Source organism: Salvelinus fontinalis, chromosome 25 (genome assembly GCF_029448725.1).
Source record: "Salvelinus fontinalis isolate EN_2023a chromosome 25, ASM2944872v1, whole genome shotgun sequence".
Taxonomy (NCBI): Eukaryota; Metazoa; Chordata; class Actinopteri; order Salmoniformes; family Salmonidae; genus Salvelinus; species Salvelinus fontinalis.
Window position 1 is genome coordinate 42,316,401 of NC_074689.1, and position 23,993 is coordinate 42,340,393.

The 23,993-nt window shown below is 39.7% G+C and overlaps 16 non-coding genes across 16 annotated transcripts; all 16 read left to right on the forward strand.

Annotated features, from left to right (window-relative positions):
* Positions 1 to 1,040: 1,040 nt before the first annotated feature.
* trnaa-ugc (transfer RNA alanine (anticodon UGC)) lies at positions 1,041 to 1,112 on the forward strand. Its single transcript has one exon. It is a non-coding gene; the product is annotated as a tRNA-Ala (tRNA).
* A 466-nt stretch (positions 1,113 to 1,578) lies between these two features.
* Positions 1,579 to 1,650, forward strand: trnat-cgu (transfer RNA threonine (anticodon CGU)). Its single transcript has one exon. It is a non-coding gene; the product is annotated as a tRNA-Thr (tRNA).
* Positions 1,651 to 2,797: 1,147 nt separating this feature from the next.
* trnaa-ugc (transfer RNA alanine (anticodon UGC)) lies at positions 2,798 to 2,869 on the forward strand. Its single transcript has one exon. It is a non-coding gene; the product is annotated as a tRNA-Ala (tRNA).
* Positions 2,870 to 3,335: 466 nt separating this feature from the next.
* On the forward strand, positions 3,336 to 3,407 carry trnat-cgu (transfer RNA threonine (anticodon CGU)). Its single transcript has one exon. It is a non-coding gene; the product is annotated as a tRNA-Thr (tRNA).
* Positions 3,408 to 4,554: 1,147 nt separating this feature from the next.
* On the forward strand, positions 4,555 to 4,626 carry trnaa-ugc (transfer RNA alanine (anticodon UGC)). The gene has a single exon. It is a non-coding gene; the product is annotated as a tRNA-Ala (tRNA).
* Positions 4,627 to 5,091: 465 nt separating this feature from the next.
* Positions 5,092 to 5,163, forward strand: trnat-cgu (transfer RNA threonine (anticodon CGU)). Its single transcript has one exon. It is a non-coding gene; the product is annotated as a tRNA-Thr (tRNA).
* A 1,136-nt stretch (positions 5,164 to 6,299) lies between these two features.
* Positions 6,300 to 6,371, forward strand: trnaa-ugc (transfer RNA alanine (anticodon UGC)). The gene has a single exon. It is a non-coding gene; the product is annotated as a tRNA-Ala (tRNA).
* A 466-nt stretch (positions 6,372 to 6,837) lies between these two features.
* On the forward strand, positions 6,838 to 6,909 carry trnat-cgu (transfer RNA threonine (anticodon CGU)). The gene has a single exon. It is a non-coding gene; the product is annotated as a tRNA-Thr (tRNA).
* A 6,562-nt stretch (positions 6,910 to 13,471) lies between these two features.
* On the forward strand, positions 13,472 to 13,543 carry trnaa-ugc (transfer RNA alanine (anticodon UGC)). The gene has a single exon. It is a non-coding gene; the product is annotated as a tRNA-Ala (tRNA).
* A 465-nt stretch (positions 13,544 to 14,008) lies between these two features.
* On the forward strand, positions 14,009 to 14,080 carry trnas-cga (transfer RNA serine (anticodon CGA)). Its single transcript has one exon. It is a non-coding gene; the product is annotated as a tRNA-Ser (tRNA).
* A 1,147-nt stretch (positions 14,081 to 15,227) lies between these two features.
* Positions 15,228 to 15,299, forward strand: trnaa-ugc (transfer RNA alanine (anticodon UGC)). Its single transcript has one exon. It is a non-coding gene; the product is annotated as a tRNA-Ala (tRNA).
* A 465-nt stretch (positions 15,300 to 15,764) lies between these two features.
* Positions 15,765 to 15,836, forward strand: trnat-cgu (transfer RNA threonine (anticodon CGU)). Its single transcript has one exon. It is a non-coding gene; the product is annotated as a tRNA-Thr (tRNA).
* Positions 15,837 to 17,143: 1,307 nt separating this feature from the next.
* Positions 17,144 to 17,215, forward strand: trnaa-ugc (transfer RNA alanine (anticodon UGC)). The gene has a single exon. It is a non-coding gene; the product is annotated as a tRNA-Ala (tRNA).
* Positions 17,216 to 17,680: 465 nt separating this feature from the next.
* Positions 17,681 to 17,752, forward strand: trnat-cgu (transfer RNA threonine (anticodon CGU)). The gene has a single exon. It is a non-coding gene; the product is annotated as a tRNA-Thr (tRNA).
* A 1,307-nt stretch (positions 17,753 to 19,059) lies between these two features.
* Positions 19,060 to 19,131, forward strand: trnaa-ugc (transfer RNA alanine (anticodon UGC)). Its single transcript has one exon. It is a non-coding gene; the product is annotated as a tRNA-Ala (tRNA).
* A 1,676-nt stretch (positions 19,132 to 20,807) lies between these two features.
* On the forward strand, positions 20,808 to 20,879 carry trnaa-cgc (transfer RNA alanine (anticodon CGC)). Its single transcript has one exon. It is a non-coding gene; the product is annotated as a tRNA-Ala (tRNA).
* The last annotated feature ends 3,114 nt before the right edge of the window (positions 20,880 to 23,993 follow it).

The window sequence follows — 23,993 nt, forward strand, 5'->3', positions numbered from 1 at the left end:
AAGGGGATGTGTCTCTACGGTAGAGCCAATACTTAACATGCATGCGGTCCAAAGTTAATCCCCAACTTCTCTGCTGAGTCTATTAAGTTGTCAAATTAGCTTTTGCACAACTCCCACTTTCCAGAAGGTTGACATTCTAAGAAGGAAATAGATGTGCTAAGTCATCTGTTTTTGTAAACTGAAGCACATGGGTTCAATCCTTGTTCGACGTTTACGGAAGATAGCTGTTATTATGGAAATGTACTTTCATTAGAACAGTGTAAAGAAAGAGTTAATTGTATTGATATGGCCACTGCGACCTGTATGCTCTAGTCGGCTGGCCCTCGTTACATATTCGTCACGCCAGACCCACTGGCTCCAGATCATCTATAAGTCTAGGCTAGGTCAAGCTCCGCCTTATCTCAGCTTACTGGTCACGATAACAACACCCACCCGTAGCACGCGCTCCAGCAGGTATATCTCACTGGTCATCCCCAAAACCAACACCTCCTTTGGCCGCCTTTCCTTCCAGTTCTCTGCTGCCAATGACTGGAACGAATTGCAAAAATCGCTGAAGCTGGATGGAGACTTATATTTCCCTCACTAACTTTAAACATCAGCTTTCTGAGCAGCTAACCGATCACTGCAGCTGTACATATCCCATCTGTAAATAGCCCACCCAATCTACCTACCTAATCCCCATTTTGTTTTTATTTACTTTCTGCTCTTTTGCACACCAGTATTTCTACTTGCACATCATCATCTGCTCATCTATCACACCAGTGTTAATTTGCTAAATTGTAATTCATTCGCTATATGGCCTTACCTCCTCACGACATTTGCAAACACTATGTATAGACATTCTTTTTTTTCTACTTTTATGTAATTGACTACGTTTGTTTATTCTAAATGTGTAACTCTGTGTTGTTGTTTGTGTTGCACTGCTTTGCTTTATCTTAGCCAGGTCGCAGTTGTAAATGAGAACTTGTTCTCCACAAGCTTTCCTGGTAAATAAAGGTGAAATAATACAAAAAAAGAAACATTTTAATATTTCCCAGAAAGGGGATGTAGCTCAGTGGTAGAGCGCATGCTTTGCATGTATGAGGTCCTGGGTTCAATCCCCAGCTTCTCCAACATAGATTTTTGCATTGACCGAAAACCTACTTTCCAGAATTTTGAAATTCTTAGCAGGAAACAGAGATGTGCTAAATCATTTGGTCTTGTAATCTGAAGAACATTCTTTCAATCCCTGTTCGCACATTTATAGAACAGAAGTGGCATGGTTGCCAACTTTTATGGCATCATTTTCAAAAACTGAAGTTCATGTGTTCGATCCCTGTCCGTAACTGTTTTAAGAATTGCTGCTATCATTTCATTGTAGTTTCAATGGAGTGGTGTATATAAAAAGTATATTGAATTTAATATTCCATTTTCTCAGCAAATGAAATGGGATGGAAGCTCAGAGGGGGAGTGCATGCTGTATATGTTTGAGGTCCTCTGTTCAATCCCAAGATTCTCCACTGAATTAATTTGTTAGCCAAATTCACAGTTACACAACTACTACTTTCCAGAAAGTTGATATATATTGTTGTATAGGTAGGCATGGTGGCCAAGTGGTAAGCCGTCGGTCTCGTAAACCGAAGATCATGGGTTCAAATCCCATCCGTGCCTTTTTAAAGACATCTGATACCATTGAAATGTACTCTCATTGGAGCACTGTAGAAAAAGCAAGTTTTTCAATATGGCATCACAACTACTAGAGAAAGGGGATGTGTCTCTACGGTAGAGCCAATACTTAACATGTTTGCGGTCCAAAGTGAATCCCCAACTTCTCTGCTGAATCTATTTAGTTGTTAAATTAGCTTTTGCACAACTCCCACTTTCCAGAATGTTGACATTCTAAGAAGGAAATCAATGTGCTAAGTCATCTGTTTTTGTAAACTGAAGCACATGGGTTCAATCCTTGTTCGACGTTTACGGAATATAGCTGTTATTATGGAAATGTACTTTCATTAGAACAGTGTAAAGAAAGAGTTCATTGTATTGATATGGCCACTGCGACCTGTATGCTCTAGTCGGCTGGCCCTCGTTACATATTCGTCACGCCAGACCCACTGGCTCCAGGTCATCTATAAGTCTATGCTAGGTCAAGCTCCGCCTTATCTCAGCTTACTGGTCACGATAACAACACCCACCCGTAGCACGCGCTCCAGCAGGTATATCTCACTGGTCATCCCCAAAACCAACACCTCCTTTGGCCGCCTTTCCTTCCAGTTCTCTGCTGCCAATGACTGGAACGAATTGCAAAAATCGCTGAAGCTGGATGGAGACTTACATTTCTCTCACTAACTTTAAACATCAGCTATCTGAGCAGCTAACCGATCACTGCAGCTGTACATAGCCAATCTGTAAATAGCCCACCCAATCTACCTACCTCATCCCCATTTGGTTTTTATTTACTTTCTGCTCTTTTGCACACCAGTATTTCTACTTGCACATCATCATCTGCTCATCTATCACACCAGTGTTAATTTGCTAAATTGTAATTCATTCGCTACTATGGCCTATTTATTGCCTTATCTCCTCACGACATTTGCAAACACTATGTATAGACATTCTTTTTTTTCTACTATTATGTAATTGACTGTACGTTTGTTTATTCTAAATGTGTAACTCTGTGTTGTTGTTTGTGTTGCACTGCTTTGCTTTATCTTAGCCAGGTCGCAGTTGTAAATGAGAACTTGTTCTCCACAAGCTGTCCTGGTAAAATAAAGGTGAAATAATATAAAAAAAGAAACATTTTAATATTTCCCAGAAAGGGGATGTAGCTCAGTGGTAGAGCGCATGCTTTGCATGTATGAGGTCCTGGGTTCAATCCCCAGCTTCTCCAATTTTCATTTTTGCATTGACCCAAAACCTACTTTCCAGAATGTTGAAATTCTAACCAGGAAACAGAGATGTGCTAAATCATTTGGTCTTGTAATCTGAAGAACATGCTTTCAATCCCTGTTCGCACATTTATAGAACAGAAGTGGCATGGTTGCCAACTTTTATGACATAATTTTCAAAAACTGAAGTTCATGTGTTCGATCCCTGTCCGTAACTGTTTTAAGAATTGCTGCTATCATTTCATTGTAGTTTCAATGGAGTGGTGTATATAAAAAGTATATTGAATTTAATATTCCATTTTCTCAGCAAATGAAATGGGATGGAAGCTCAGAGGGGGAGTGCATGCTGTATATGTTTGAGGTCCTCTGTTCAATCCCAAGATTCTCCACTGAATTAATTTGTTAGCCAAATTCACAGTTACACAACTACTACTTTCCAGAAAGTTGATATATATTGTTGTATAGGTAGGCATGGTGGCCAAGTGGTAAGCCGTCGGTCTCGTAAACCGAAGATCATGGGTTCAAATCCCATCCGTGCCTTTTTAAAGACATCTGATACCATTGAAATGTACTCTCATTGGAGCACTGTAGAAAAAGCAAGTTTTTCAATATGGCATCACAACTACTAGAGAAAGGGGATGTGTCTCTACGGTAGAGCCAATACTTAACATGTTTGCGGTCCAAAGTGAATCCCCAACTTCTCTGCTGAATCTATTTAGTTGTTAAATTAGCTTTTGCACAACTCCCACTTTCCAGAATGTTGACATTCTAAGAAGGAAATCAATGTGCTAAGTCATCTGTTTTTGTAAACTGAAGCACATGGGTTCAATCCTTGTTCGACGTTTACGGAATATAGCTGTTATTATGGAAATGTACTTTCATTAGAACAGTGTAAAGAAAGAGTTCATTGTATTGATATGGCCACTGCGACCTGTATGCTCTAGTCGGCTGGCCCTCGTTACATATTCGTCACGCCAGACCCACTGGCTCCAGGTCATCTATAAGTCTATGCTAGGTCAAGCTCCGCCTTATCTCAGCTTACTGGTCACGATAACAACACCCACCCGTAGCACGCGCTCCAGCAGGTATATCTCACTGGTCATCCCCAAAACCAACACCTCCTTTGGCCGCCTTTCCTTCCAGTTCTCTGCTGCCAATGACTGGAACGAATTGCAAAAATCGCTGAAGCTGGATGGAGACTTACATTTCTCTCACTAACTTTAAACATCAGCTATCTGAGCAGCTAACCGATCACTGCAGCTGTACATAGCCAATCTGTAAATAGCCCACCCAATCTACCTACCTCATCCCCATTTGGTTTTTATTTACTTTCTGCTCTTTTGCACACCAGTATTTCTACTTGCACATCATCATCTGCTCATCTATCACACCAGTGTTAATTTGCTAAATTGTAATTCATTCGCTACTATGGCCTATTTATTGCCTTATCTCCTCACGACATTTGCAAACACTATGTATAGACATTCTTTTTTTTCTACTATTATGTAATTGACTGTACGTTTGTTTATTCTAAATGTGTAACTCTGTGTTGTTGTTTGTGTTGCACTGCTTTGCTTTATCTTAGCCAGGTCGCAGTTGTAAATGAGAACTTGTTCTCCACAAGCTGTCCTGGTAAAATAAAGGTGAAATAATATAAAAAAAGAAACATTTTAATATTTCCCAGAAAGGGGATGTAGCTCAGTGGTAGAGCGCATGCTTTGCATGTATGAGGTCCTGGGTTCAATCCCCAGCTTCTCCAATTTTCATTTTTGCATTGACCCAAAACCTACTTTCCAGAATGTTGAAATTCTAACCAGGAAACAGAGATGTGCTAAATCATTTGGTCTTGTAATCTGAAGAACATGCTTTCAATCCCTGTTCGCACATTTATAGAACAGAAGTGGCATGGTTGCCAACTTTTATGACATAATTTTCAAAAACTGAAGTTCATGTGTTCGATCCCTGTCCGTAACTGTTTTAAGAATTGCTGCTATCATTTCATTGTAGTTTCAATGGAGTGGTGTATATAAAAAGTATATTGAATTAATATTCCATTTTCTCAGTAAATGAAATGGGATGGAAGCTCAGAGGGGAAGTGCATGCTGTATATGTTTGAGGTCCTCTGTTCAATCCCAAGATTCTCCACTGAGTTTATTTGTTTGCCAAATTCACAGTTACACAACTACTACTTTCCAGAATGTTGATATACATTGTTGTATAGGTAGGCATGGTGGCCAAGTGGCAAGGCGTCGGTCTCGTAAACCGAAGATCATGGGTTCAAATCCCATCAGTGCCTTCATGAAAGACATCTGATACCATTGAAATATACTCTCATTGGAGCACTGTAGAAAAAGCAAGTTTTTCAATGTGGCATCACAACTACTAGAGAAAGGGGATGTGTCTCTACGTTAGAGCCAATACTTAACATGTATGCGGTCCAAAGTTAATCCCCGACTTGTCTATGTAGTTGTTAAATTAGCTTTTGCACAACTCCCACTTTCCAGAATGTTGACATTCTAAGAAGGAAATAGATGTGCTAAGTCATCTGTTTTTGTAAACTGAAGCACATGGGTTTAATCCTTGTTCGACGTTTACGGAAGATAGCTGATATTATGGAAATGTACTTTCGTTAGAACAGTGTAAAGAAAGAGTTAATTGTATTGATATGGCCACTGCGACCTGTATGCTCTAGTCGGCTGGCCCTCGTTACATATTCGTCACGCCAGACCCACTGGCTCCAGGTCATCTATAAGTTTATGCTAGGTCAAGCTCCGCCTTATCTCAGCTTACTGGTCACGATAACAACATCCACCCGTAGCACGCGCTCCAGCAGGTATATCTCACTGGTCATCCCCAAAACCAACACCTCCTTTGGCCGCCTTTCCTTCCAGTTCTCTGCTGCCAATGACTGGAACTAATTACAAAAATCGCTGAAGCTGGATGGAGACTTATATTTCCCTCACTAACTTTAAACATCAGCTATCTGAGCAGCTAACCGATAACTGCAGCTGTACATAGCCCATCTGTAAATAGCCCACCCAATCTACCTACCTCATCCCCATTTTGTTTTTATTTACTTTCTGCTCTTTTGCACACCAGTATTTCTACTTGCACATCATCATCTGCTCATCTATCACACCAGTGTTAATTTGCTAAATTGTAATTCATTCGCTACTATGGCCTATTTATTGCCTTACCTCCTCACGACATTTGCAAACACTATGTATAGACATTCTTTTTTTTCTACTATTATGTAATTGACTACGTTTGTTTATTCTAAATGTGTAACTCTGTGTTGTTGTTTGTGTTGCACTGCTTTGCTTTATCTTAGCCAGGTCGCAGTTGTAAATGAGAACTTGTTCTCCACAAGCTTTCCTGGTAAATAAAGGTGAAATAATACAAAAAAAGAAACATTTTAATATTTCCCAGAAAGGGGATGTAGCTCAGTGGTAGAGCGCATGCTTTGCATGTATGAGGTCCTGGGTTCAATCCCCAGCTTCTCCAACATAGATTTTTGCATTGACCGAACACCTACTTTCCAGAATGTTGAAATTCTTAGCAGGAAACAGAGATGTGCTAAATCATTTGGTCTTGTAATCTGAAGAACATTCTTTCAATCCCTGTTCGCACATTTATAGAACAGAAGTGGCATGGTTGCCAACTTTTATGGCATCATTTTCAAAAACTGAAGTTCATGTGTTCGATCCCTGTCCGTAACTGTTTTAAGAATTGCTGCTATCATTTCATTGTAGTTTCAATGGAGTGGTGTATATAAAAAGTATATTGAATTTAATATTCCATTTTCTCAGCAAATGAAATGGGATGGAAGCTCAGAGGGGGAGTGCATGCTGTATATGTTTGAGGTCCTCGGTTCAATCCCAAGATTCTCCACTGAATTAATTTGTTAGCCAAATTCACAGTTACACAACTACTACTTTCCAGAAAGTTGATATATATTGTTGTATCGGTAGGCATGGTGGCCAAGTGGTAAGGCGTCGGTCTCGTAAACCGAAGATCATGGGTTCAAATCCCATCCGTGCCTTTTTAAAGACATCTGATACCATTGAAATGTACTCTCATTGGAGCACTGTAGAAAAAGCAAGTTTTTCAATATGGCATCACAACTACTAGAGAAAGGGGATGTGTCTCTACGGTAGAGCCAATACTTAACATGTTTGCGGTCCAAAGTGAATCCCCAACTTCTCTGCTGAATCTATTTAGTTGTTAAATTAGCTTTTGCACAACTCCCACTTTCCAGAATGTTGACATTCTAAGAAGGAAATCAATGTGCTAAGTCATCTGTTTTTGTAAACTGAAGCACATGGGTTCAATCCTTGTTCGACGTTTACGGAATATAGCTGTTATTATGGAAATGTACTTTCATTAGAACAGTGTAAAGAAAGAGTTCATTGTATTGATATGGCCACTGCGACCTGTATGCTCTAGTCGGCTGGCCCTCGTTACATATTCGTCACGCCAGACCCACTGGCTCCAGGTCATCTATAAGTCTATGCTAGGTCAAGCTCCACCTTATCTCAGCTCACTGGTCACGATAACAACACCCACCCGTAGCACGCGCTCCAGCAGGTATATCTCACTGGTCATCCCCAAAACCAACACCTCCTTTGGCCGCCTTTCCTTCCAGTTCTCTGCTGCCAATGACTGGAACGAATTGCAAAAATCGCTGAAGCTGGATGGAGACTTACATTTCTCTCACTAACTTTAAACATCAGCTATCTGAGCAGCTAACCGATCACTGCAGCTGTACATAGCCCATCTGTAAATAGCCCACCCAATCTACCTACCTCATCCCCATTTGGTTTTTATTTACTTTCTGCTCTTTTGCACACCAGTATTTCTACTTGCACATCATCATCTGCTCATCTATCACACCAGTGTTAATTTGCTAAATTGTAATTCATTCGCTACTATGGCCTATTTATTGCCTTATCTCCTCACGACATTTGCAAACACTATGTATAGACATTCTTTTTTTTCTACTATTATGTAATTGACTGTACGTTTGTTTATTCTAAATGTGTAACTCTGTGTTGTTGTTTGTGTTGCACTGCTTTGCTTTATCTTAGCCAGGTCGCAGTTGTAAATGAGAACTTGTTCTCCACAAGCTGTCCTGGTAAAATAAAGGTGAAATAATATAAAAAAAGAAACATTTTAATATTTCCCAGAAAGGGGATGTAGCTCAGTGGTAGAGCGCATGCTTTGCATGTATGAGGTCCTGGGTTCAATCCCCAGATTCTCCAATTTTCATTTTTGCATTGACCCAAAACCTACTTTCCAGAATGTTGAAATTCTAACCAGGAAACAGAGATGTGCTAAATCATTTGGTCTTGTAATCTGAAGAACATGCTTTCAATCCCTGTTCCCACATTTATAGAACAGAAGTGGCATGGTTGCCAACTTTTATGACATAATTTTCAAAAACTGAAGTTCATGTGTTCGATCCCTGTCCGTAACTGTTTTAAGAATTGCTGCTATCATTTCATTGTAGTTTCAATGGAGTGGTGTATATAAAAAGTATATTGAATTAATATTCCATTTTCTCAGTAAATGAAATGGGATGGAAGCTCAGAGGGGGAGTGCATGCTGTATATGTTTGAGGTCCTCTGTTCAATCCCAAGATTCTCCACTGAGTTTATTTGTTTGCCAAAAAACACATTTAGATAACTACTACTTTCCAGAATGTTGGTATACATCGTTGTATAGGTAGGCATGGTGGCCAAGTGGTAAGGCGTCGGTCTCGTAAACAAAAGATCATAGGTTCAAATCCCATCCGTTCCTTTTTAAAGACATCTGATACCATTGAAATGTACTCTCATTGGAGCGCTGTAGAAAAAGCAAGTTTTTCAATATGGCATCACAACTACTAGAGAAAGGGGATGTGTCTTTACGGTAGAGCCAATACTTAACATGTATGCAGTCCAAAGTTAATCCCCAACTTCTCTGCTGAGTCTATTTAGTTCTTAACTTCTTGCCACTAGGGAGGGGGGTGCCATTTCGACATAGCACAAATGTGTACCCAATGTAAACGGCCTCGTACTCAACAATATTCATATTATTCTTACTATTGGATAGAAAACACTCTCTAGTTTCTAAAACCGTTGGAATTATGTCTGTGGGTGAAACAGAACTCTCTCTGCAGCAAAATCCATGACAGGAACTGCGAAGGTCTGAATACTAGGCTCTGCTCTCAGATCAGTTTAAAGATCTGTATGTAGCCTATGGGTCGACATGAACTGCACCCGCCTTCCCCTGGATGTCAGTAACCAATGAGAAGTGGAATGGACTTTCTGCGTAGTTCCCAGAGTTTATAAAAGGCCTAGGAGCGAGAAGACCTATCTTTTCAACGCTCGCCATTACGCAAAGCAAGACCTCAGGATGGCATTTTGGAACGCTCAGTTATCGTCCTTAGATATATCCGTCTGTAATTTAATTTGTTATAGGTGTTAGAAACATCACAACAAAGTTATTTTAAACCGAGTTATATCAGTTTATGCGAGTATATTGCTATTTTCGGAATTTCCTTAGTATTGAGTATAAAGTTTTGGGCATGCTGTTTGTTATAGCTACTTGTTAGCTGCTACTTCCGAATTTGAACACAACGTTTTACAACCAAGCAACAATTCTTTTGGACAAAGGACCACTTCGCCAAGATTCTGATGGAAGCTCGTCCAAAAGTAAGAGCTATTTATGATGTTATTCCGTATTTATGTGGAAAAATGTAAACGTATTTGTCCGCCATTTTTGCGGCACTAGTCTGGCTGTAACGCACACTGTATGTCTAATAACGTTAATTTTAAAAATCTAACTCAGCGATTGCATTAAGAACTAATTTGTCTTTCAATTGCTGTCCAACCTGTATTTTTTTAGTCAAGTTTATGAATAGCTTTCGATAAGAGTAGGTGCCTTTCCAAGATGGCGCAGGACAGATTGCTTGATTGTTTGCCCACTAATCACGGTGTGTAACCACAAATTGTGCGGCTAAATATGCACATTTTCGAACCAACTCTATATTATTTGTGTAATATGATGTTACAGGACTGTCATCTGAAGAATTCTGAGAAGGTTAGTGAAAAATTAACCTTTCACGAGCATCTACCCCGGGTCCGGGAGCACCCCCCACCCCCACACCCCCACACTGATTAGCATCGCTAGCATAGCGTCACAATTAAATAGTAGCATCTAAATATCATTCAATCACAAGTCCAAGACACCAAATGAAAGATACAGATCTTGTGATTCAAGCCATCATCTCTGATTTTTAAAATGTTTTACAGGGAAGACACAATATGTAAATCTATTAGCTAACCACGTTAGCAAAAGACAACAATTTTCTTTGTCCACCATTTTTTTTCTCCACCAGTAGCTATCACCAATTCGGCTAAACTAAGATATTGATAGCCACTAACCAAGAAAAAACCTCATCAGATGACAGTCTGATAACATATTTATTGTATAGGATAGGTTTTGTTAGAAAAATGTGCATATTTCAGGTATAAATCATAGTTTGCCATTGCAGCCACCATCACAAATCTCACCAAAGCGACTAGAATTACTACAGAGAGCAACGTGTTTTACCAATTTACTCATCATAAAACATTTCTTAAAAATACACAGCACATAGCAATGGAAAGACACAGATCTTGTGAATTCAGACAATATTTCAGATGTTCTAAGTGTTTTACAGCGAAAACACAATAAATCGTTATATTAGCATACCACATGTGCAAACGTTACCAGAGCATTGATTCAAGCCAAAGAGAGCGATAACGTAATCATCGCCAAAAAATATTCATTTTTTCACTAACCTTCTCAGAATTCTTCCGATGACACTCCTGAAACATCATATTACAACATACATCTAGAGTTTGTTCGAAAATGTGCATATTTAGCCATAAAAAAACGTGGTTATACAATGACAATACTAGCAAAACTAGCCTGAAAATGTCGGTCGCCCTCTTTCACAGTGATCTTGTCTCATAGATATCTATTCATAAACTTGACTAAAAAAATATAAGTTGGACAGCTATCGAAAGACAAATTAGTTCTTTATGCAATCGCGGAATTACATTTCTAAAATTATCCTTACTGTGCAATACAGGGTTCGCCAAGCGAAGCTATAGCAAACAAGATGGCGGAACGTGCGTTTAACATTTTTCTACAGAACAACGATTTATCATCTTAAATATTTCTTACTGTGAGGTGATGTTCCATCAGTATCTTGGGCAATGTATCCTTTCTTGGGTCTAATCTTCATTTGGTCGAAAGATGTCCTCTGTCCGTCGAAATGCCCACTAACGTTCGACCGGGACCCCGAAACGTGCCCGGTGCTTGAAAGTGCATAACAAAGCAATGCCTCAAAATCGCACTAAACGGATCTAAATTGCTATAAAACGGTTCAAATTAACTACCTTATGATGCTGTTAACACCTATAACGGGTAAAAACATGACCGGACAAATATTACTGGCTAAACAACAGGTTGGAAGGAGGCGAGTCCGATGTCCTTCTCGCGCAAGACGCAGGCAGCAAAGGGAAGCTACTTCCGGTATTTGGTGGTTTATAGAGGGACTGATTGCGCAATCGACACCATTCAAATCGTCATCACGCACTGACATCCAGGGGAAGACGTAAGAAGTGTCTGTTTCTCCATAGCGTTTACACGGACCTTTAAACTGACTCCAGATCAGGTGCCAAGATGTCTGAAATCTGACTCCCTATCATGAAAAGTGCTGTAGATTGAGTTCTGTTTCACTCAGAGACAAAATTCCAACGGCTATAGAAACTACAGAGTGTTTTCTATCCGATAAAAGTTATAATATGCATATTGTACGAGCAATAATTGAGTAGGAAGCCGTTTAATGTGTAGAGGAAATTATGCTAATGCGAAACAGCACCCCCTATAGTTGCAAGAAGTTAATAGTGTTTGGTGGTTTATAACGTTATTGCTATTTTTGCCTTGAATCAATGCTGCTGTGTGACTGACTATTGTAGTAAGCTAAGATAACGCTATATTGTGTTTTCGCTGTAAAACACTTAGAAAATCTGACATATTGGCTATATTCACAAGATCTGTGTCTTTCATCTGCTGTACGCTGTGTATTTTTAAGAAATGTTTTATGATGAGTAATTAGCTAATACACAATGGTCTCTGTAGTTATTCTAGTCATTTTAGTGACAGTTGTGATGGGGGCTGCAATTGTAAACTATGATTTATACCTGAAATATGCACATTTTTCTAACAAAACCTATGCTATACAATAAATATGTTATCAGACTGTCATCTGATGAGGTTGTTTCTTGGTTAGTGGCTATTTATATCTTTATTTGGTCGAATTTGTGATAGCTACTGATGCAGTAAGAAAATGGTGGAGTATGAGAGTGGTGTCTTTTGCTAACGTGGTTAGCTAATAGATTTACATATTGTGTCTTCCCTGTAAAACATTTTAAAAATCTGAAATGGTGGCTTTATTCACAGGATCTGTATCTTTCATTAGGTGTCTTGGACTTGTGATTTCATGAACATTTTATTTTATGATATCCCTGTAACTTTAGTCTAGGCTATGCTAGTCAGCTTTTGTGATGGGGGTGCTCCCGGATCCGGGTTTGTGAGGCGTTAGAGGATAAATTAGCTTTTGCACAACTCCCACTTTCCAGAATGTTGACATTCTAAGAAGAAAATCGATGTGCTAAGTCATCTGTTTTTGTAAACTGAAGCACATGGGTTCAATCCTTGTTCGACGTTTACGGAAGATAGCTGTTAATATGGAAATGTACTTTCATTAGAACAGTGTAAAGAAAGAGTTAATTGTATTGATATGGCCACTGCGACCTGTATGCTCTAGTCGGCTGACCCTCGTTACATATTCGTCACGCCAGACCCACTGGCTCCAGGTCATCTATAAGTCTATGCTAGGTCAAGCTCCGCCTTATCTCAGCTTACTGGTCACGATAACAACACCCACCCGTAGCACGCGCTCCAGCAGGTATATCTCACTGGTCATCCCCAAAACCAACACCTCCTTTGGCCGCCTTTCCTTCCAGTTCTCTCCTGCCAATGACTGGAACGAATTGCAAAAATCGCTGAAGCTGGATGGAGACTTATATTTCCCTCACTAACTTTAAACATCAGCTATCTGAGCAGCTAACCGATCACTGCAGCTGTAGATAGCCCATCTGTAAATAGCCCACCCAATCTACCTACCTCATCCCCATTTTGTTTTTATTTACTTTCTGCTCTTTTGCACACCAGTATTTCTACTTGCACATCATCATCTGCTCATCTATCACACCAGTGTTAATTTGCTAAATTGTAATTCATTCGCTACTATGGCCTATTTATTGCCTTACCTCCTCACGACATTTGCAAACACTATGTATAGACATTCTTTTTTTTCTACTATTATGTAATTGACTGTACGTTTGTTTATTCTAAATGTGTAACTCTGTGTTGTTGTTTGTGTTGCACTGCTTTGCTTTATCTTAGCCAGGTAGTAGTTGTAAATGAGAACTTGTTCTCCACAAGCTTTCCTGGTAAATAAAGGTGAAATAATATAAAAAAAGAAACATTTTCTTATTTCACAGGACGGGGATGTAGCTCAGTGGTAGAGCGCATGCTTTGCATGTATGAGGTCCTGGGTTCAATCCCCAGCTTCTCCAATTTACATTTTTGCATTGACCCAAAACCTACTTTCCAGAATGTTGAAATTCTTAGCAGGAAACAGAGATGTGCTAAATCATTTGGTCTTGTAATCTGAAGAACATGCTTTCAATCCCTGTTCGCACATTTATAGAACAGAAGTGGCATGGTTGCCAACTTTTATGACATAATTTTCAAAAACTGAAGTTCATGTGTTCGATCCCTGTCCGTAACTGTTTTAAGAATTGCTGCTATCATTTCATTGTAGTTTCAATGGAGTGGTGTATATAAAAAGTATATTGAATTAATATTCAATTTTCTCAGTAAATGAAATGGGATGGAAGCTCAGAGGGGGAGTGCATGCTGTATATGTTTGAGGTCCTCTGTTCAATCCCAAGATTCTCCACTGAATTCATTTGTTTGCCAAATTCACAGTTACACAACTACTACTTTCCAGAATGTTGATATACATTGTTGTATAGGTAGGCATGGTGGCCAAGTGGTAAGGCGTCTGTCTCGAAAACCGAAGCTCATGGGTTCAAATCCCATCTGTGCCTTCATGAAAGACATTTGATAACATTGAAATGTACTCTCATTGGAGCACTGTAGAAAAAGCAAGTTTTTCAATATGGCATCACAACTACTAGAGAAAGGGGATGTGTCTCTACGTTAGAGCCAATACTTAACATGTATGCGGTCCAAAGTTTATCCTTGACTTCTCTGCTGAGTCTATTTATTTGTTAAATTAGCTTTTGCACAACTCCCACTTTCCAGAATGTTGACATTCTAAGAAGGAAATCGATGTGCTAAGTCATCTGTTTTTGTAAACTGAAGCACATGGGTTCAATCCTTGTTCGACGTTTACGGAAGATAGCTGTTAATATGGAAATGTACTTTCATTAGAACAGTGTAAAGAAAGAGTTAATTGTATTGATATGGCCACTGCGACCTGTATGCTCTAGTCGGCTGACCCTCGTTACATATTCGTCACGCCAGACCCACTGGCTCCAGGTCATCTATAAGTCTATGCTAGGTCAAGCTCCGCCTTATCTCAGCTTACTGGTCACGATAACAACACCCACCCGTAGCACGCGCTCCAGCAGGTATATCTCACTGGTCATCCCCAAAACCAACACCTCCTTTGGCCGCCTTTCCTTCCAGTTCTCTGCTGCCAATGACTGGAACGAATTGCAAAAATCGCTGAAGCTGGATGGAGACTTATATTTCCCTCACTAACTTTAAACATCAGCTATCTGAGCAGCTAACCGATCACTGCAGCTGTAGATAGCCCATCTGTAAATAGCCCACCCAATCTACCTACCTCATCCCCATTTGGTTTTTATTTACTTTCTGCTCTTTTGCACACCAGTATTTCTACTTGCACATCATCATCTGCTCATCTATCACACCAGTGTTAATTTGCTAAATTGTAATTCATTCGCTACTATGGCATATTTATTGCCTTACCTCCTCACGACATTTGCAAACACTATGTATAGACATTCTTTTTTTTCTACTATTATGTAATTGACTGTACGTTTGTTTATTCTAAATGTGTAACTATGTGTTGTTGTTTGTGTTGCACTGCTTTGCTTTATCTTAGCCAGGTCGCAGTTGTAAATGAGAACTTCTTCTCCACAAGCTTTCCTGGTAAATAAAGGTGAAATTATACAAAAAAATAAACATTTTACTTTTTCCCAGAAAGGGGATGTAGCTCAGTGGTAGAGCGCATGCTTTGCATGTATGAGGTCCTGGGTTCAATCCCCAGCTTCTCCAATTTACATTTTTGCATTGACCCAAAACCTACTTTCCAGAATGTTGAAATTCTTAGCAGGAAACAGAGATGTGCTAAATCATTTGGTCTTGTAATCTGAAGAACATGCTTTCAATCCCTGTTCGCACATTTATAGAACAGAAGTGGCATGGTTGCCAACTTTTATGACATAATTTTCAAAAACTGAAGTTCATGTGTTCGATCCCTGTCCGTAACTGTTTTAAGAATTGCTGCTATCATTTCATTGTAGTTTCAATGGAGTGGTGTATATAAAAAGTATATTTAATTAATATTCCATTTTCTCAGTAAATGAAATGGGATGGAAGCTCAGAGGGGGAGTGCATGCTGTATATGTTTGAGGTCGTCTGTTCAATCCCAAGATTCTCCACTGAGTTTATTTGTTTGCCAAATTCACATTTACACAACTACTACTTTCCAGAATGTTGATATACATTGTTGTATAGGTAGGCATGGTGGCCAAGTGGTAAGGCGTTGGTCTCGTAAACCGAAGATCATGGGTTCAAATCCCATCCGTGCCTTCATGAAAGACATCTGATAACATTGAAATGTACTCTCATTGGAGATCTGTAGAACAATAATATTTTTCAATATGGCATCACAACTACTAGAGAAAGGGGATGTGTCTCTATGTTAGAACCAATTCTTAACATGTATGCGGTCCAAAGTTAATCCCCGACTTCTCTGCTGAGTCTATTTAGTTGTTAAATTAGCTTTTGCACAACTCCCACTTTCCAGAATGTTGACATTCTAAGAAGGAAATAGATGTGCTAAGTCATCTGTTTTTGTAAACTGAAGCACATGGGTTCAATCCTTGTTCGACGTTTACGGAAGATAGCTGTTATTATGGAAATGTACTTTCATTAGAACAGTGTAAAGAAAGAGTTAATTGTATTGATATGGCCACTGCGACCTGTATGCTCTAGTCGGCTGGCCCTCGTTACATATTCGTCACGCCAGACCCACTGGCTCCAGGTCATCTATAAGTCTATGCTAGGTCAAGCTCCGCCTTATCTCAGCTTACTGGTCACGATAACAACACCCACCCGTAGCACGCGCTCCAGCAGGTATATCTCACTGGTCATCCCCAAAACCAACACCTCCTTTGGCCGTCTTTCCTTCCAGTTCTCTGCTGCCAATGACTGGAACGAATTGCAAAAATCGCTGAAGCTGGATGGAGACTTATATTTCCCTCACTAACTTTAAACATCAGCGGTCCTGTGTGGCTCAGTTGGTAGAGCATGGCGCTTGCAACGCCAGGGTTGTGGGTTCAATTCCCACGGGGGGACCAGGATGAATATGTATGAACTTTCCAATTTGTAAGTCGCTCTGGATAAGAGCGTCTGCTAAATGACTTAAAATGTAAAAAAAAGCTATCTGAGCAGCTAACCGATCACTGCAGCTGTACATAGCCCATCTGTAAATAGCCCACCCAATCTACCTACCTCATCCCCATTTGGTTTTTATTTACTTTCTGCTCTTTTGCACACCAGTATTTCTACTTGCACATCATCATCTGCTCATCTATCACACCAGTGTTAATTTGCTAAATTGTAATTCATTCGCTACTATGGCATATTTATTGCCTTACCTCCTCACGACATTTGCAAACACTATGTATAGACATTCTTTTTTTTCTACTATTATGTAATTGACTGTACGTTTGTTTATTCTAAATGTGTAACTATGTGTTGTTGTTTGTGTTGCACTGCTTTGCTTTATCTTAGCCAGGTCGCAGTTGTAAATGAGAACTTCTTCTCCACAAGCTTTCCTGGTAAATAAAGGTGAAATTATACAAAAAAAGAAACATTTTACTTTTTCCCAGAAAGGGGATGTAGCTCAGTGGTAGAGCGCATGCTTTGCATGTATGAGGTCCTGGGTTCAATCCCCAGCTTCTCCAATTTACATTTTTGCATTGACCCAAAACCTACTTTCCAGAATGTTGAAATTCTTAGCAGGAAACAGAGATGTGCTAAATCATTTGGTCTTGTAATCTGAAGAACATGCTTTCAATCCCTGTTCGCACATTTATAGAACAGAAGTGGCATGGTTGCCAACTTTTATGACATAATTTTCAAAAACTGAAGTTCATGTGTTCGATCCCTGTCCGTAACTGTTTTAAGAATTGCTGCTATCATTTCATTGTAGTTTCAATGGAGTGGTGTATATAAAAAGTATATTTAATTAATATTCCATTTTCTCAGTAAATGAAATGGGATGGAAGCTCAGAGGGGGAGTGCATGCTGTATATGTTTGAGGTCGTCTGTTCAATCCCAAGATTCTCCACTGAGTTTATTTGTTTGCCAAATTCACATTTACACAACTACTACTTTCCAGAATGTTGATATACATTGTTGTATAGGTAGGCATGGTGGCCAAGTGGTAAGGCGTTGGTCTCGTAAACCGAAGATCATGGGTGCAAATCCCATCCGTGCCTTCATGAAAGACATCTGATAACATTGAAATGTACTCTCATTGGAGATCTGTAGAACAATAATATTTTTCAATATGGCATCACAACTACTAGAGAAAGGGGATGTGTCTCTATGTTAGAACCAATTCTTAACATGTATGCGGTCCAAAGTTAATCCCCGACTTCTCTGCTGAGTCTATTTAGTTGTTAAATTAGCTTTTGCACAACTCCCACTTTCCAGAATGTTGACATTCTAAGAAGGAAATAGATGTGCTAAGTCATCTGTTTTTGTAAACTGAAGCACATGGGTTCAATCCTTGTTCGACGTTTACGGAAGATAGCTGTTATTATGGAAATGTACTTTCATTAGAACAGTGTAAAGAAAGAGTTAATTGTATTGATATGGCCACTGCGACCTGTATGCTCTAGTCGGCTGGCCCTCGTTACATATTCGTCACGCCAGACCCACTGGCTCCAGGTCATCTATAAGTCTATGCTAGGTCAAGCTCCGCCTTATCTCAGCTTACTGGTCACGATAACAACACCCACCCGTAGCACGCGCTCCAGCAGGTATATCTCACTGGTCATCCCCAAAACCAACACCTCCTTTGGCCGTCTTTCCTTCCAGTTCTCTGCTGCCAATGACTGGAACGAATTGCAAAAATCGCTGAAGCTGGATGGAGACTTATATTTCCCTCACTAACTTTAAACATCAGCGGTCCTGTGTGGCTCATTTGGTAGAGCATGGCGCTTGCAACGCCAGGGTTGTGGGTTCAATTCCCACGGGGGGACCAGGATGAATATGTATGAACTTTCCAATTTGTAAGTCGCTCTGGATAAGAGCGTCTGCTAAATGACTTAAAATGTAAAAAAAAGCTATCTGAGCAGCTAACCGATCACTGCAGCTGTACATAGCCCATCTGTAAATAGCCCACCCAATCTACCTACCGCATCCCCATTTGGTTTTTATTTACTTTCTGCTCTTTTGCACACCAGTATTTCTACTTGCACATCATCATCTGCTCATCTATCACACCAGTGTTAATTTGCTAAATTGTAATTCATTCGCTACTATGGCATATTTATTGCCTTACCTCCTCACGACATTTGCAAACACTATGTATAGACATTCTTTTTTTTCTACTATTATGTAATTGACTGTACGTTTGTTTATTCTAAATGTGTAACTATGTGTTGTTGTTTGTGTTGCACTGCTTTGCTTTATCTTAGCCAGGTCGCAGTTGTAAATGAGAACTTCTTCTCCACAAGCTTTCCTGGTAAATAAAGGTGAAATTATACAAAAAAAGAAACATTTTACTTTTTCCCAGAAAGGGGATGTAGCTCAGTGGTAGAGCGCATGCTTTGCATGTATGAGGTCCTGGGTTCAATCCCCAGCTTCTCCAATTTACATTTTTGCATTGACCCAAAACCTACTTTCCAGAATGTTGAACTTCTTAGCAGGAAACAGAGATGTGCTAAATCATTTGGTCTTGTAATCTGAAGAACATGCTTTCAATCCCTGTTCGCACATTTATAGAACAGAAGTGGCATGGTTGCCAACTTTTATGACATAATTTTCAAAAACTGAAGTTCATGTGTTCGATCCCTGTCCGTAACTGTTTTAAGAATTGCTGCTATCATTTCATTGTAGTTTCAATGGAGTGGTGTATATAAAAAGTATATTGAATTAATATTCAATTTTCTCAGTAAATGAAATGGGATGAAAGCTCAGAGGGGGAGTGCATGCTGTATATGTTTGAGGTCCTCTGTTCAATCCCAAGATTCTCCACTGAATTCATTTGTTTGCCAAATTCACAGTTACACAACTACTACTTTCCAGAATGTTGATATACATTGTTGTATAGGTAGGCATGGTGGCCAAGTGGTACGGCGTCGGTCTCGTAAACCGAAGATCATGGGTTCAAATCCCATCCATGAAAGACATCTGATACCATTGAAATGTTCTCTCATTGGAGCACTGTAGAAAAAGCAAGTTATTCAATATGGCATCACAACTACTTGAGAAAGGGGATGTGTCTCTACGTTTGAGCCAATACTTAACATGTTTGCGGTCCAAAGTTAATCCCCGACTTCTCTGCTGAGTCTATTTAGTTGTTAAATTAGCTTTTGCACAACTCCCACTTTCCAGAATGTTGACATTCTAAGAAGGAAATAGATGTGCTAAGTCATCTGTTTTTGTAAACTGAAGCACATGGGTTCAATCCTTGTTCGACGTTTACGGAAGATAGCTGTTATTATGGAAATGTACTTTCATTAGAACAGTGTAAAGAAACAGTTAATTGTATTGATATGGCCACTGCGACCTGTATGCTCTAGTCGGCTGGCCCTCGTTACATATTCGTCACGCCAGACCCACTGGCTCCAGGTCATCTATAAGTCTATGCTAGGTCAAGCTCCGCCTTATCTCAGCTTACTGGTCACGATAACAACACCCACCCGTAGCACGCGCTCCAGCAGGTATATCTCACTGGTCATCCCCAAAACCAACACCTCCTTTGGCCGCCTTTCCTTCCAGTTCTCTGCTGCCAATGACTGGAACGAATTGCAAAAATCGCTGAAGCTGGATGGAGACTTATATTTCCCTCACTAACTTTAAACATCAGCTATCTGAGCAGCTAACCGATCACTGCAGCTGTACATAGACCATCTGTAAATAGCCCACCCAATCTACCTACCTCATCCCCATTTTGTTTTTATTTACTTTCTGCTCTTTTGCACACCAGTATTTCTACTTGCACATCATCATCTGCTCATCTATCACACCAGTGTTAATTTGCTAAATTGTAATTCATTCGCTACTATGGCATATTTATTGCCTTACCTCCTCACGACATTTGCAAACACTATTTATAGACATTCTTTTTTTTCTACTATTATGTAATTGACTGTACGTTTGTTTATTCTAAATGTGTAACTCTGTGTTGTTGTTTGTGTTGCACTGCTTTGCTTTATCTTAGCCAGGTCGCAGTTGTAAATGAGAACTTGTTCTCCAAAAGCTTTCCTGGTAAATAAAGGTGAAATAATACAAAATAAGAAACATTTTAAAATTTATCAAAAAGGGGATGTAGCTCAGTGGTAGAGCGCATGCTTCGCATGTATGAGGTCCTGGGTTCAATCCCCAGCTTCTCCAATTTACATTTTTGTATTGACCCAAAACCTACTTTCCAGAATGTTGAAATTCTTAGCAGGAAACAGAGATGTGCTAAATCATTTGGTCTTGTAATCTGAAGAACATGCTTTCAATCCCTGTTCGCACATTTATAGAACAGAAGTGGCATGGTTGCCAACTTTTATGACATAATTTTCAAAAACTGAAGTTCATGTGTTCGATCCCTGTCCGTAACTGTTTTAAGAATTGCTGCTATCATTTCATTGTAGTTTCAATGGAGTGGTGTATATAAAAAGTATATTGAATTAATATTCCATTTTATCAGTAAATGAAATGGGATGGAAGCTCAGAGGGGGAGTGCATGCTGTATATGTTTGAGGTCCTCTGTTCAATCCCAAGATTCTCCACTGAATTTATTTGTTTGCCAAATTCACAGTTACACAACTATTACTTTCCAGAATGTTGATATACATTGTTGTATAGATAGACATGGTGGCCAATTGGTAAGGCGTCGGTCTCGTAAACCAAAGATCATGGGTTCAAATCCCATCCGTGCCTTCTTGAAAGACATCTGATACCATTGAAATGTACTCTCATTGGAGCACTGTAGAAAAAGCAAGTTTTTCAATGTGGCATCACAACTACTAGAGAAAGGGGATGTGTCTCTACGTTAGAGCCAATACTTAACATGTATGCGGTCCAAAGTTAATCCCTGACTTCTCTGCTCAGTCTATTTAGTTGTTAAATTAGCTTTTGCACAACTCCCACTTTCCAGAATGTTGACATTCTAAGAAGGAAATAGATGTGCTAAGTCATCTATTTTTGTAAACTGAAGCACATGGGTTCAATCCTTGTTCGACGTTTACGGAAGATAGCTGTTATTATGGAAATGTACTTTCATTAGAACAGTGTAAAGAAACAGTTAATTGTATTGATATGGCCACTGCGACCTGTATGCTCTAGTCGGCTGGCCCTCGTTACATATTCGTCACGCCAGACCCACTGGCTCCAGGTCATCTATAAGTCTATGCTAGGTCAAGCTCCGCCTTATCTCAGCTTACTGGTCACGATAACAACACCCACCCGTAGCACGCGCTCCAGCAGGTATATCTCACTGGTCATCCCCAAAACCAACACCTCCTTTGGCCGCCTTTCCTTCCAGTTCTCTGCTGCCAATGACTGGAACGAATTGCAAAAATCGCTGAAGCTGGATGGAGACTTATATTTCCCTCACTAACTTTAAACATCAGCTATCTGAGCAGCTAACCGATCACTGCAGCTGTAGATAGCCCATCTGTAAATAGCCCACCCAATCTACCTACCTCATCCCCATTTTGTTTTTATTTACTTTCTGCTCTTTTGCACACCAGTATTTCTACTTGCACATCATCATCTGCTCATCTATCACACCAGTGTTAATTTGCTAAATTATAATTCATTCGCTAATATGGCATATTTATTGCCTTACCTCCTCACGACATTTGCAAACACTATGTATAGACATTCTTTTTTTTCTACTATTCTGTAATTGACTGTACGTTTGTTTATTCTAAATGTGTAACTCTGTGTTGTTGTTTGTGTTGCACTGCTTTGCTTTATCTTAGCCAGGTAGTAGTTGTAAATGAGAACTTGTTCTCCACAAGCTTTCCGGGTAAATAAAGGTAAAATAATACAAAAAAAGAAACATTTTAATATTTCCCAGAAAGGGGATGTAGCTCAGTGGTAAAGCGCATGCTTTGCATGTATGAGGTCCTGGGTTCAATCCCCAGCTTCTTCAACTTACATATTTGCATTGACCCAAAACCTACTTTCCAGAATGTTGAAATTCTTGGCAGGAAACAGAGATGTGCTAAATCATTTGGTCTTGTATTCTGAAGAACATGCTTTCAATCCCTGTTCGCACATTTATAGAACAGAAGTGGCATGGTTGCCAACTTTTATGGCATAATTTTCAAAAACTGAAGTTCATGTGTTCGATCCCTGTCCGTAACTGTTTTAAGAATTGCTGATATCATTTCATTGTAGTTTCAATGGAGTGGTGTATATAAAAAGTATATTGAATTTAATATTCCATTTTCTTATCAAATGAAATGGGATGGAAGCTCAGAGGGGGAGTGCTTGCTGTATATGTTTGAGGTCCTCTGTTCAATCCCAAGATTCTCCACTGAATTTATTTGTTTGCAAAATTCACATTTACAAAACTACTACTTTCCAGAATGTTGATATACATTGTTGTATAGGTAGGCATGGTGGCCAAGTGGTAAGGCGTCGGACGCGTAAAAAGAAGATCATGGGTTCAAATCCCATGTGTGCCTTCATGAAAGACATCTGATACCATTGAATTGTACTCTCATTGGAGCACTGTAGAAAAAGCAAGTCTTTCAATATGGCACCACAACTACGAGAGAAATGGGATGTCTCTACGGTAGAGCCAATACTTAACATGTGTTCAGTCCAAAGTGAATCCCCAACTCCTCTGCTGAGTCTATTTAGTTGTTAAATTAGCTTTTGCACAACTCCCACTTTCCAGAATGTTGACATTCTAAGAAGGAAATAGATGTGCTAAGTCATCTGTTTTTGTAAACTGAAGCACATGGGTTCAATCCTTGTTCGATGTTTACGGAAGATAGCTGATATTATGGAAATGTACTTTCATTAGAACAGTGTAAAGAAAGAGTTAATTGTATTGATATGGTCACTAGGACCTGTATGCTCTGGTCGGCTGGCCCTCGTTACATATTCGTCGCGCCAGACCCACTGGCTCCAGGTCATCTATAAGTCTATGCTAGGTCAAGCTCCGCCTTATCTCAGCTTACTGGTCACGATAACAACACCCACCCGTAGCACGCGCTCCAGCAGGTATATCTCACTGGTCATCCCAAAAACCAACACCTCCTTTGGCCGCATTTCCTTCCAGTTCTCTGCTGCCAATGACTGGAACGAATTGCAAAAATCGCTGAAGCTGGATGGAGACTTATATTTCCCTCACTAACTTTAAACATCAGCTATCTGAGCAGCTAACCGATCACTGCAGCTGTAGATAGCCCATCTGTAAATAGCCCACCCAATCTACCTACTTCATCCCCATTTGGTTTTTATTTACTTTCTGCTCTTTTGCACACCAGTATTTCTACT